This window comes from Mesoplodon bidens (genome assembly GCF_964165515.1).
Source record: "Mesoplodon bidens genome assembly, chromosome: 3".
Lineage (NCBI taxonomy): Eukaryota > Metazoa > Chordata > Mammalia > Artiodactyla > Ziphiidae > Mesoplodon > Mesoplodon bidens.
In genome coordinates this window covers 63,710,235-63,723,579 of record NC_138178.1, presented here as the reverse complement: position 1 = coordinate 63,723,579, position 13,345 = coordinate 63,710,235, and positions in this window count along the sequence as shown.

The following is a 13,345-nucleotide window of genomic DNA, read 5'->3' as shown; positions in this document are numbered from 1 at the left end:
CCCTGATCCGGGAAGATCCCACATGCCGCACAGCAACTAAGCCCGTGCGCCACAACTACTGAGCCTGCGCTCTAGAACCCGTAAGCCACAACTACTGAAGCCTGCGAGCCACAACTACTGAAGCCCATGTGCCACAACTACTGAAGTCTGCGCGTCTAGAGCCTGTGCTCTGCAACAAGAGAAGCCACTGCAATGAGAAGCCCTCGCACCACAACGAAGAGTAGCCTCCGCTCGCCGCAACTAGAGAAAGCCCGCGTGCAGCAACAAAGACCCAACACAGCCAATAAATAAATAAATAAATAAGTAAAATCTAAAAAAAAAAATAAGAATATAAACCTGGAAGGCAGACTGCCTGCCCCTTCCCAATTGTGTACATTTGAGCAAGGCACTCACCCGTACTGAATCTTAGTTTTCCACATATGTAAAATAAGGATGATAATAATACCTATGTCTTAGAGTTCCTGTGAGGATTAAATGAATTAACACGTGTAGACATAGGTAACAATTGAGACAGTGCCTGGTACACAAAAAGTGTCTAATAAGTGCTGGCTCATACTGTGTGCCAGGCTCTGGGGACACGTCTTTCTCATGGTGGAGAGCAGGAGTAAAAGAGCCAGAGCCAAACCATGCAATAACAGTTAAAGTTTCTTCTCAAATGGGGTGGATGTCACATCTGCTCACATGCCACTCACCAACACATGTCCTATGGCTAATGCCAGGGCAGCAGGGAGACTTGCTCCCTCTAGAGGATGCAAGACATGACAAACAGTGGTGATGTTTAATCCTATAGCAGGGAGAGAGCAAATGACTGGGAACAGTAATCCAGTCACCTACAGGGCCAGTTGCAGGCTGCTTATCTTTTCCTGCTCAGCTGTGGTAGGAGGCATGTTGAGGCGTGTCCACCCAACAGTCTCTGGAAGAATATCTATTTACAGGACAGTAAACAACTGGAAAGAAAAGAGGATTAGCATTTACTGAACCCTATATATATCTGAGTGAGATGTTAAGCCTCGAGACTATCCTATGAAGTAAATGCTTTTATCTTCATTTTGTAGATAAGGAAAGTGAGGTCCGGAGAGGTAAGGTGATCTGCTCAAGAAAATAGAATTGATGTATCTAAGAAGTGGAAGAACCAGTATCTTTAGGTTGGGTTTCCCCAGAAGCAAACACTGCTGTATTTGAGAGATGATCCCAGGAAGCACTAGTAGAGGAGTGGAGGAAGTTGAAACAAAGAAATGAAAGGAACTCATTTCAGGGTGCAGTAATGAGCAGGTTACCACTGTGGGCAATTCTACTGGGGACCTCCAAGACACAATGCAGAATACAATGAGTTATCCCACCAAAAGAATGAGGAAACTAAGGGTTGAGGGCTGCTCCTGGAACTTGCAGATTTCCTTGTGTACCTTCTAAGCAGAGAAAGCCCTTAGGCAGAAAATCCCAGGGGCTCACATACAGTAAGAATATAAGAATAAGAATATAAACATATATATGGAAAGAAGATAAGAATAAGAATATAAAAAGCCATCAGGAATGGCTAAAGGGACACTATGTAGTAGTATCGACTACAACCAAGATCTAAATCCAAGCCTGTCTGCCACATGCCACAATTAAAGATCCCGCATGCCACAACGAAGATCCTGCTTGCCACAACTAAGACCCGGTGCAGCCAAAGTAAATAAATAAATAAATAGATAAATAATATTTTTTTAAAAAAGGGATGGGGAGAAATTGGAACCATTATACAGTGCTGGAAGGAAGGTAAATGGTGCAGCCACTTTGGAAAACAGTCTGGCAGTTCATTAAAGAGTTAAACATAGTTAAACCTATCAGTTCTACTCCTAGCTATATACGCAAGAGAAATAAAAACATATATTCACAAAAAACTTGCAAATTCATTGTAATTTTATTCGTAGTAGCTAAAACCCAGAAACAGCCATCAACAAGAGAATGGATACATTATTGTATATTCAAACAATGGAATATGAATCAAAAATAAAAATGAATGAGCAATTAGTAACTACAACACGAGTGAATCTCAAAAACGTTATGTTGGGCAAAATAAGGTAGATCAAAAAATACATGCTAGGAGGAATTTCCTGGTGGTCCAGTGGTTAAGACTTCAGCTTCCACTGCAGGGGGCCCAGGTTCGATCCCTGGTTGGGGAACTAAGATCCTGCAAGCTGTGCACGCAGCCAAATAAACAAACAAAAACCATATTATATGATTCCACTTATATTAAGTTCAAAACCAGGAAAATTAATGTGATAGAAAGCAGAATCGTGGTTCCCTGGTTGGCGATGGGGGTAGATTAGATTGACTGGAAAGGGACAAGAAAGAAATTTCTGGGTGGTGGAAATATTCTAGATCTTGTTTGGGGTGATAGTTAAAAGGTATATAAAACTGTCAAAACTTACCAAACTGAAAACTTATTGATTATAACTCAGTAGAGGACTGTTAGCTTAAAAAAATGGGGATCCCTGAGGCAGCTTGAATCTAGAGAACAAGGGTGATTCCAGACCTCCAACCTCTTGCCCATACATGAAACCCAGGTCAATGACCACCTCTCATTGCTTCTCTTGTACCAACAGTGCCCCCCATAGACCACTTGGGGGCGCCCACGCCTGCACTTGCACTTGGCATCCACTAACACTTGCAGAGCTAATTCTCTGCAGGCAGCTAGAAGTGCTGGGCACTGGGTAGCCTGCTGGCCTACACACAGATCATTTTCATCACCACCACCTCTTGCAGCCTTGCCAGCAGCTCTGAACATGCAACACCCACTGCTCACTTGTCGAGTTAGAACAGGAGTGCCCCTCCCAACTTGCTCCAAATAACTGTCAGAGAGAAAAAATACCTTTCACAAGTCCCAGCTTGGGCCTGGCCTGGTAAACAGTGGCCTCGGTCACTGGCTGAGCCCATGGATACCAAAACCACAGGACATGTTCCAGTCCTCACCTGCCTGAAAAGTTATATTGCAAAGCCAGTCTTGCTTCTACCTCTTCATCCTGATACCTTCTTCCCCTGGCAACCTTGCCCCCTGCAAAGTCCTCCGCTACCTCTAAGGAGCCCAGGGCTCCCAGAGCTCTGTCTCTGGTCTGAATTCTCCTCTGCATTCCAGCCCCGTCCCAAGCTGGAACCCCAGATATTTTCCCTATATTTGTTCCTCCTCCTGTGATCCTGCCTCCAAAAATGGCCCTATCATCAGTGATGACATGTTGACATCATGTACCTCCTGATAGGCTTCACTGACTTCTATGATTTTCTTGCCCCCCAAAAATGCATAACCTCAATTTAATCATGAGGAAAATATCAGACAAACCAAAGTCAAGGAACATTCTACAAAATAACTGACCAGTACTCTTAAAAAAATGATAGTGTCAACCCTCAGTTACCCAAGCCCGACCCCTGGAAATTAAGTCCTATCAATTCTGTTTCCCCATACCCACTACCCAATTCCATCACCACTGCAATAGTCTCCTCAAAGACATTACATCCTTTAGTGCAGCAGTCCCCAACCTTTTTGGCACCAAGGACCAGTTCTGTGGAACACAATTCTTCCACGGAAGTAGCAGGGGGAATGGTTCAGGCAGTAATGCGAGTGATGGGGAGTGATGGGGAGTGACAGATGAAGCTTTGCTCATTTGCCTGCCACTCACCTCCTGCTGTGCAGCCCGGTTCCTAAGAGGCCGCGGGCTGGTACCGGTCTGCAGCCTGTGGGTTGGGGACCCCTGCTTTAGTGTTTCCCCACCTGACACCCTCTCGAGCCATTCTCCTCCACGCAGTCACAGGAATCTTAGCTATGCCACTCTCTTACTTAGGACACTCCCGAGGCGCCCCACTGCTGCTGCCACCCAGCACAGCTTGTAGTCCTAAGAATTCAGATTCTCTTTTACCTCCTTGCTTTTGCACATGCTGTTCCATCCTCTCCTCTCCTCACCTGACTCCCATCCCTGTCCCTTTGTCCAGAAATCCTTACTGTTTTTAGGACTGGGATCCAGAGGATCCTCTCTAGTAGATACTGCTCTTACTCCACCCTCAAGGTACCACAAGGCCAGGTTGAGCATCCTATAACCTGCCGGTTTCTCCCTGGCAGACACACGATGGCCTGTGTCCCTCGACTTGCCACTCTCTGTCCTTCATTGTTGCTGTCAACAGCTGGGCTTAGCTCGCGTTGCTCCTCTGGCTGGCTGATTCCTACTCATCCTTTGATGAGTCTCACTCCTCTGGAGGGCTCCCTGGACTAGGTACCTCTGCTTCGTGCTTCTCTCCCTGCCACCCAGTGCTGTGTTGTTATCTAGGTGCCTGACTCCTCATGAGCCTGTGAGTTCTGGAGCAGGAGGGAGGGAGCAGGTCCACATCTGAATTGTTCACCATCACCCCAGTGCCAGTCTCAGGGGAAGGAGACCTTAGTTGAGAGGTATGTTTGCTAAATGTTTGACAACTGGCTCTTTAGGGGAAAATGTGTACATAAATATACACATATATTTATTACGTTTTACTGATATGTATGTGTAACAAATAACTTAACACATAATAAAATATACAATACTCCTTATTGTAAATTTCATATAGCCAGTTGATTCTCAGAGAATGTTTTCATTGGTTTTTCCTTAACTCTTGTATCTATAGCCAACTTACAGTTACAGTTGATGAAGGAGTATAGATAATCAACAAAACAATAAATCAAACTGTAATTATAGTATTTCTAACTTCTGTGATGTAAATATTTTCATCATGGCTGATTTTGAGCTACCAACATGATGTCACTGAATGCAAAGTTGAGAAAAGATGTACCGTAGCACACCATTATGTAGTATTTCCACCACACAGAGACAAGAAACATAAATAACTTAAAGAGCATGAACAGTAAAATGCTGTAAAGTTATTAGAAAGTGATGAGTTTTTTTTTTACAGCTCAAAAAATATGATTTGTTACCAACATGTTTATTTTAAAGTTTATGGAAAAGCTTTTCTAAGGCATGGTAGAAAGTGAAACAACATATCTGTTTTGTTTTTTCGTAATTGAATTTGGTTTTTGAAAGCTACATGTTCTCACAAATTCTTGGCACCAGAGTAATGTTGATAGAGATCATTCCATACAATGAACTTTTTAAAAAAATAAATTTATTTATTTACTTTTGGCTGCATTGGGTCTTTGGTGCTCCGCGTGGGCTTTCTCTATTTGCAGCAAGCGGGGCCTACTCTTAGTTGCGGTGCGCGGGCTTTTCATTGCAGTGGCTTCTCTTGTCATGGAGCACAGGCTCTAGGTGCGTGGACTTCAGTAGTTGTAGCACGCGGGCTCAGTAGTTTTGGCTTGCGAGCTCTAGAGCGCAGGCTCAGTAGTTGTGGCGCTCGGGCTTAGTTGTTCTGCAACATGTGGGATCTTTCTGGACAAGGGCTCGAACCCGTGTCCCCTGCATTGGCAGGCAGATTCTTAATCACTGCGCCACCAGAGAAACCCCATATACAATGAACTTTTAAGCAACACCTTTTCCTGGATCATCTATATTTTTATAAACATAAAAAATACATAATCATGAAAATTATTAATCTGTTGTTTAAAGCTGAGACATGAAAAACAAACATATTCTACCTTTAGAGCTCTGTATCTTAAACACAACTTGTTGGAGAAGTAATAGTGTGCAGTCATAAAGAGACAAGGTTGGATTTGATTTCTAGCTCTGCCATTTATTAGCTGTGTGACTTTAGGCAAGTTACTTAACTTCTCTGAGTCTCTTTTTCCTCATCTGAAAAATAAGGCTAAAAAAATATTTTTATTTCCATAGGGTGGCCATAAGACATGAGAAATAATGTATGAAACTCACTTAGCTCAGTGCCTGGTACAGAGGAGAAAAAGGAGAACCCACAGAAAAACGTGTGGGAAGCTGAAATTCACACCCTTGCCTCATCCCCCTAGGGCCTGTGCTTCCTTCTTCCTCTGTGCCAGCACTACCTTACATATAACTCTACCACACTCAGAATTTAGGATTGTTAACTGTTCTCATGTTTCTTCTCCTTGAAGACAAATAACAAACATGTCTGAAAGTGATGAGTTTTGAATATTTTATTACCTTTGTTTTAACATAGTTGACTCATTGTAAGGTAATATAATTAAAATTTTAGTAATGGCTGTGTTTACCAAGCAGATCACAAAATTGAAATTTTAACAATTGGCTCTCATGAGCCAGTACGAGCTGCTTCCAGCACATCACTGGTCCCCCATTTCTCCTCCAGGCCCAATCTTGCTGCCAGCCTAGAAGACTTCTGAGTTCACTGGGTGACCCACTCAACACCCTGGGCTTATGACTCCTCCTCACTCCAGTGACCTTTGTTTCTCCTTCAGCCATCACCCTGTTCCCATGGTCTCACTATGGGACTTGTCATCCCTCACCAGGAACAGTTTTGCCCAAGAATCTCATTCTCCCCTCTTGTCTCTTGGACTATAGCCTGCTCTTCTTCCAGTCCTCTCGGCACTGCCAAACAGGTCCTTCAATCTTGAAGGACATTATTCCCTGAGCCCTGTTTATCAGCCTCTTCCTGATGCCTGAAACGTCCTCCCTTCTCTGCTCATCCTTCTCCTGTAGCTATACTCAAGCCTTTCACCCTGAGCATATAATAATTGGGCAATAAAGGAATTCACATTTACTATCATTATTTCAGTAGAAGCCCTCTTATCTGATGCAATTGAAACCAGAAGTTGGTCAATTCAACAAAAAAGTCAGCTTAAAAGGAGTATCATAGGGCTTCCCTGGTGGCGCAGTGGTTGAGAGTCCGCCTGCCGATGCAGGGGACACGGGTTCGTGCCCCGGTCCGGGAAGATCCCACATGCCACGGAGCAGCTAGTCCCGTGAGATATGGCCTCTGAGCCTGCGCGTCTGGAGCCTGTGCTCCGCAACGGGAGAGGCCACAGCAGTGAGAGGCCTGCGTACCGCAAAAAAAAAAAAAAAAAAAAAAAAATTTACCATCTTAAATTATATTGTGAAACTTTTGAAAATTGTAAAGCGCTGTAGAAGTTAAAGAATCTTTCACTCAATTAAAAGAATTTACTAAACAACATTGTAAATCAACTATACTTTGATAAAAAAATAAAAAATAAAAAATAAATGTACCATGTTAACCATTTTTAAGTATTCATTTAAGTATTCAGTGTTAAGTATATTCACATCGTTGTACAAAGAACAATTCATCTTGCAAAGCTGAAACTTTTTACCCATTAAACAACAATTCCCCATTTCTCCCTCTGCCTCAGCCCTTGGTAACCACCATTCTACTTTCAAAACCAAAATGAATTTGATTACTTTAAATACCTCATATAAGTGGAATCATATAGTATTTGTCTTTTTGTGAACAGCTTTTTAAACAAATGACTATCTTTTCCAAATTTTCCTAAGCAGTAAAGTTAGTTTTCATAGAAATAATAACTAACTTTCCTTTTGCACTCATATTTCTTTGGTTTAGTTACACTTTATTAAATTATGTATTTACAATAATGAATACAAAAGGCATAAACAGGTTTGGGAATGTGTTAGTCTGAGTTCCCAGAGAAGCTGACACCAAGATGGGATTAAATACCAAAGATATTTATTAGGGGAAATGATTGGTTAGAGAAAATGAAGAGGGAGCCAGGTGAGCCTAGGAGAACCATCAGACCATGCTACAAGTCTGAGCTTGAGTGAAGGAGAGAGGGAAGGAAGGAAGGTGGGTGGAAGCATTTTAGACTGCGGTTCAGGAAAGTTCAGCAATGCCACTGGGGAGTCCTCCAGCAAAAGCCACCCATCATCCACATTTTCCCAGGAGTGGGCCTGCTTTAATATCCCATCTATGCTCATTCATTAGCCAGAAGCAGCCCATGGGAAATTTGGCCTTGTAACAAATGTAGTGATGGATTTCAGAAAGCAGCAGCTGGGTCCCTTGTTCAATTGCGCTCCCTGTTATGAAAGATGAGAGAAGTCATTCTCATGGCCACAAACACAGATGATTCTTGGTGTATCATGTATGGATTTAGCTTGGCTACATGTAACAGAAAACTCAAATAACAGTGGCTTAAACAAGATAAGTCTTTTTCTCACATAATGAGAAGTCCAAGAATAAGTGAGTTGGCTTGGTGACTTTAAGATTCAGGGTAGAATTCCCTGGAGGTCCAGTGGTTAGGACTCTATGCTTCCACTGCACTGGACACAGGTTCAATACCTGGTCAGGGGACTAAGGTTCTGCATGCTGTGCGGTGCACCCAAAAAAAAAAAAAAAAGATTCAGGGTAGACAAAGTGGATATAGAGGGAGCATATCTCAATGTAATAAAAGCTATTTATGACAAACCCACAGCCAATATAATACTCAACGGTGAAAAGCTAAAAGCCTTCCTGCTAAAATCTGGAACAAGACAAGGATGCCCACTCTCACCACTTCTATTCAACATAGTATTGGAAGTCCTAGCCATAGCTATCACACAAGAAAAATAATTAAAATGTATCCAAATTGGAAGATAAGAGGTAAAATTGTCATTATATGCAGATGACATGACATCATATACAGAAAACCCTAAAGACTCCACACAAAAACTACTAGAACTGATAAACAAATTCAGCAAGGCAGCAGGATTCAAGATTTTTTTTTTTTGGATTTAAGATTGACATACAGAAATCATTTGCATTTCTTTATACTAACAATGAAATATCAGAAAGGGAATGTAAAAAAAAAATCAATCACATCCAAAACAATTATAATACTTAGTAATAGACCTGGCCAAGGAGGTGAAAGACTTATATGATGAGAACTATAAAACATTAATAAAGGAAATTGATTGCTCTTGGATTGGAAGGATTAATATTGTTAAAATGGCCATACTACCCAAAACAATCTACAAATTTAATGTGATCTCTATCAAATTACCCATGACATTTTTCACAGAACTAGAACAAATAATCCTAAGATTTATATGGAACCATAAATGACCCAGAATTGCCAAAGCAATCCTGAGGAAAAAGAACAAAGCAGGAGGCATAATCCTTCCAGACTTCAGACAGTACTACAAAGCTACAGTAATCAAAACAGTATGGTACTGGCACAAAAACAGACATATGTATCAATGGAACAGAATAAAGAGCCCAGAAATAAACTCTCACAACTACGGTCAATTAATCTTAGACAAAGGAGGCAAGAATATACAATGGGAAAAAGTCTCTTTGGTAAGTGGTGTTGGGAAAGTTGGACAGCCGCATGTAAATCAATGAAGTTAGAACACACCCTCACACCATTCACAAAAATAACTCAAAATGGCTTAAAGACTTAATTATAAGACATGACACCATAAAATTCCTAGAAGAGATCACAGGCAAAACATTCCCTGACATAAATCATACCAGTGTTTTCTTAGGTCAGTCTCCCAAGGCAATAAAAATAAAAGCAAAAAAATTAAAAAACGAGGGGACTTCCCTGGTGGTCCAGTGAATAAGACTCCACGCTCCCAATGCAGGGGGCCCAGGTTCGATCCTTGGTTGAGGAACTAGATCCTGCATGCATGTCACAACTAAGAGTTTGCATGCTGCGATTAAAAGATCTCACATGCCACAACTAAGGATCCCACATGCCACAGCGAAGATCCCGCATGCCACAATGAAGATCCCGCATGCCGCAACTAAGATCCAGCACAGCCAAAATAAAAATAAATAAATATATTTTTTAAATGGGACCTAATCAAACTTACAAGCTTTTGCATAGCAAAGGAAACCATAAACAAAATGAAAAAACAACCTATGGAATAGGAGAAAATATTTGCAAATGATGCAAATCCCTGACAAGGGATTAATTTCTGAAATATACAAACATCTCATACAACTCAACAACAACAAAAAACAAATAACCCAATCAAAAATGGGCAGAAGACCTAAGTAGACATTTCTCCAAAGAAGACATATAGATGGCCAACAGGCACATGAAAAGACGTTCAACATTGCTAATTATTAGAGAAATGCAAATCAAAACTACAATGAGATACCACCTCACACTGATCAGAATGGCTATCATTAAAATGTCTACAAATAACAAAGGCTGGAGAGGGTGTGTAGAGAAGGGAACCCTCCTACACTGTTGGTGGGAACTTAAGTTGGTGTAACCATTATGGAAAACAGTATAGAGGTTCCTCAAAAAAACTAAAAATAGAGTTGGCATATGATCCAGCAATTCCACTACTGGGCATACATCCAGACAAAACCATAATTCAAAATACATGCACCCCTATGTTTATAGCAGCAGTATTTACAATAGCCAAGACATGGAAACAACCTAAATGTCCATCAACAGATGAATGGATAAAGAAGATGTGGCACATATATGCAATGGAATACTACTCAACCATTAAAAGGAACAAAATAGTGCCATTTGCAGCAACATGGATGGACCTAGAGATTATCATACTAAGTGAAGTAAGTCAGAAAGACAAATACCATATGATATCACTTATATGTGGAATCTAAAATATGACACAAATGAACTTATCAATGAAACAGAAACTGACTTACAGACATAGAGAACAGACTTGTGGTTGCCAAGGGGTAGGGGGGTGGGCAAGGGATGGAGGGGGAGTATGGGATTAGCAGATGCAAACTAGTATATATAGAATGGGTAAACAACAGGGTCTTACTATATAGCACAGGGAACTATATTCAATATCCTGTATAAACCATAATGGAAAAGAATATAAAAAAGAATGTATAGGGAGTTCCCTGATGGCCTAGCGGTTAAGACTCCATGCTTTCACTGCCGTGGCCCGGGTTCAGTCCCTGATCAGGGAACTGAGATCCCTCAAGCTGCACGGTGCAGCCAAAAAAAAAAAAAAAAAAGAATGTTTATACATATAACTGAATCACTTTTCTGTTCAGCAGAAATTAACACAACACTATAAATCAACTATACTTCAATTTTAAAAAATGATACAGGGTAGAAATCTCTGCATATCTCTTGGCCTTTTCCTCAGACTTTTGAGATGGCTTCTCAACTGCAGCCACCATGGCTGCATTGCAGACAGCTGGAAGGAGGAAGGGCAAAGGGCTAAAGGGCATGCTAGCTGAGTCTGCACCCTTATTTAATGAGCTTTCCATGAAGCCCTACCCAACAATTTCCATTTATCTCTCATTGTCCTGAGCTGTCACATAGTCACTCCTATTTGGCAAGGAAGTGACTGTGTGGCACATTTTAACTTTTTAACTGGGCACAATTGTCTCTGCCAGTAAAACCAGGGTTGTATTAGTAAGGAAGACGGGGAGAATGGATACTGAGGAGGGTACCAGCATTGTCTGCCACACTTGGTGAGCACCAACTGGGCATATTCAGGGGGCCATGGGCTTCATTCTGTGTACTGACTGCAGAGGCAATCAGGAGTTCAGTTCATCTGACAATTCAGCGCCATGGAGGTGGTGATGAGCACATCTACTGGGCTATTTTTATTTCACTAGAATGTGAGCTCCACTGAGCAAGTACTGTTCTTGTGTTGTTCACTGCTGTATCCCCAGCACCTACATCAGTGCCTGTCACATAACAGAGACCCCATACATATTTGGAATGAATCAATGATCAATAATAGTGTTGCTGGGCTTCACTGGTGGCGCAGTGGTTGAGAATCTGCCTGCTAATGCAGGGGACACGGGTTCGAGCCCTGGTCTGGGAGTATCCCACATGCCGCAGAGCAGCTAGGCCCATGAGCCACAACTACTGAGCCTGCGCGTCTGGAGCCTGTGCTCCGCAACAAGAGAGGCCGTGATAGTGAGAAGGCCCGCGAACCGCGATGAAGAGTGGCCCCCGCTTGCCACAACTAGAGAAAGCCCTCGCACAGAAACGAAGACCTAACATAGCCAAAAATAAATAAATTAATTAATAATAGTCTTAAAAAGAGAGGAAGATTGCAATAAATCATTCTAAAAAAAATTAAAAAATAATAGTGTTGCTTTCTTCCCTGGGTATCCTTTCAATAAACTCCTATCAGCTGATGTCCTTGAATGTGGACGTTGCAAAAGCCCATTGGGGATAATTCCTCCCAATAGTGCCCACTCCATTTAGTCTCAGCAGGTAACCTCAACTCTTTCGGTGGAAAAATTAACATGCCCCTATATCTGTTCCTCCTTCCTACTTGTCTCAAAGGAAGAGATGTTGCTATAGGCTGAATATTTGTGCCCCCTCCAAATTCATATGTTGAATCCTGACCCCCTAATATGATGGTATTAGAAGGTGAGGTCTTTGAGGAGAGACTAGGGATTAGTGTTCTTATAAAAGAGACCCCCAAAGAGCTCCCTAGCCCCTTCCACCATGTGAGGATACAACAAGAAGTCTACATCCCAAAAGAAGACCCTCACCCCACCGTGAGTGCATCCTGACGTTGGACTTCCAGCCTCCAGAACAGAGAGAAATAAATATCTGTTGTTTATAAGCTACCAAGTCTGTGGTATTTTGTTACAGCAGCCCAAATGGACTGAGACAGATGTCTCCCCATCTTCTCCCAGGCTAAGGACAGCCCCCCAACTTTGCTCTGATTTCCACCCCTCCTTAACTCCTCAGGGATTTTTTTTTTTTTGGCTGTGCCTCACTGCATGCGAGATCTTAGTTCCCGACCAGGGATCAAACCTGTGCCCCTGCAGTGGAAGCACAGAGTCTTAACCACTGGACCACCAGCAAAGTTCCTCTTCAGGGATTTTTTTTCCTTTACTTATTTTTTTAACATCTTTATTGTATAATTGCTTTACAATGGTGTATTAGTTTCTGCTTTATAACAAAGTGAATCAGCTATACATATACACATATCCTCATATATCCTCCCTCTTGCGTCTCCCTCCCACCCTCCCTATCCAACCCCTCTAGGTGGTCACAGAGCACCCAGCTAGTCTCCCTGTGCTACGTGGCTGCTTCCCACTAGCTATCTATTTTACATTTGGTAGTGTATATATGTCCATGCCATTCTCTTCATCCCAGCTTACCCTTCCCACTCCCCATGTCAAGTACATTCTCCATGTCTGCGTCTTTATTCCTGCATGCCCCTAGGTTCTTCAGAACATTTTTTTTAGATCCCATATATATGTGTTAGCATACGATATTTGTTTTTCTCTTTCTGACTTACTTCACTCTGTATGACAGACTCTAGGTCCATCCACCTCACTACAAATAACTCAATTTCGTTTCTTTTTATGGCTGAGTAATATTCCATTGTATATATGTGCAACATCTTCTTTATCCATTCATCTGTTGATGGCCACTTAGGTTGCTTCCATGTCCTGGCTACTGTAAATAAAGCTGCAATGAACATTGTTGTATATGACTCTTTTTGAATTATGGTTTTCTCGGGATATATGTCCAGTAGTG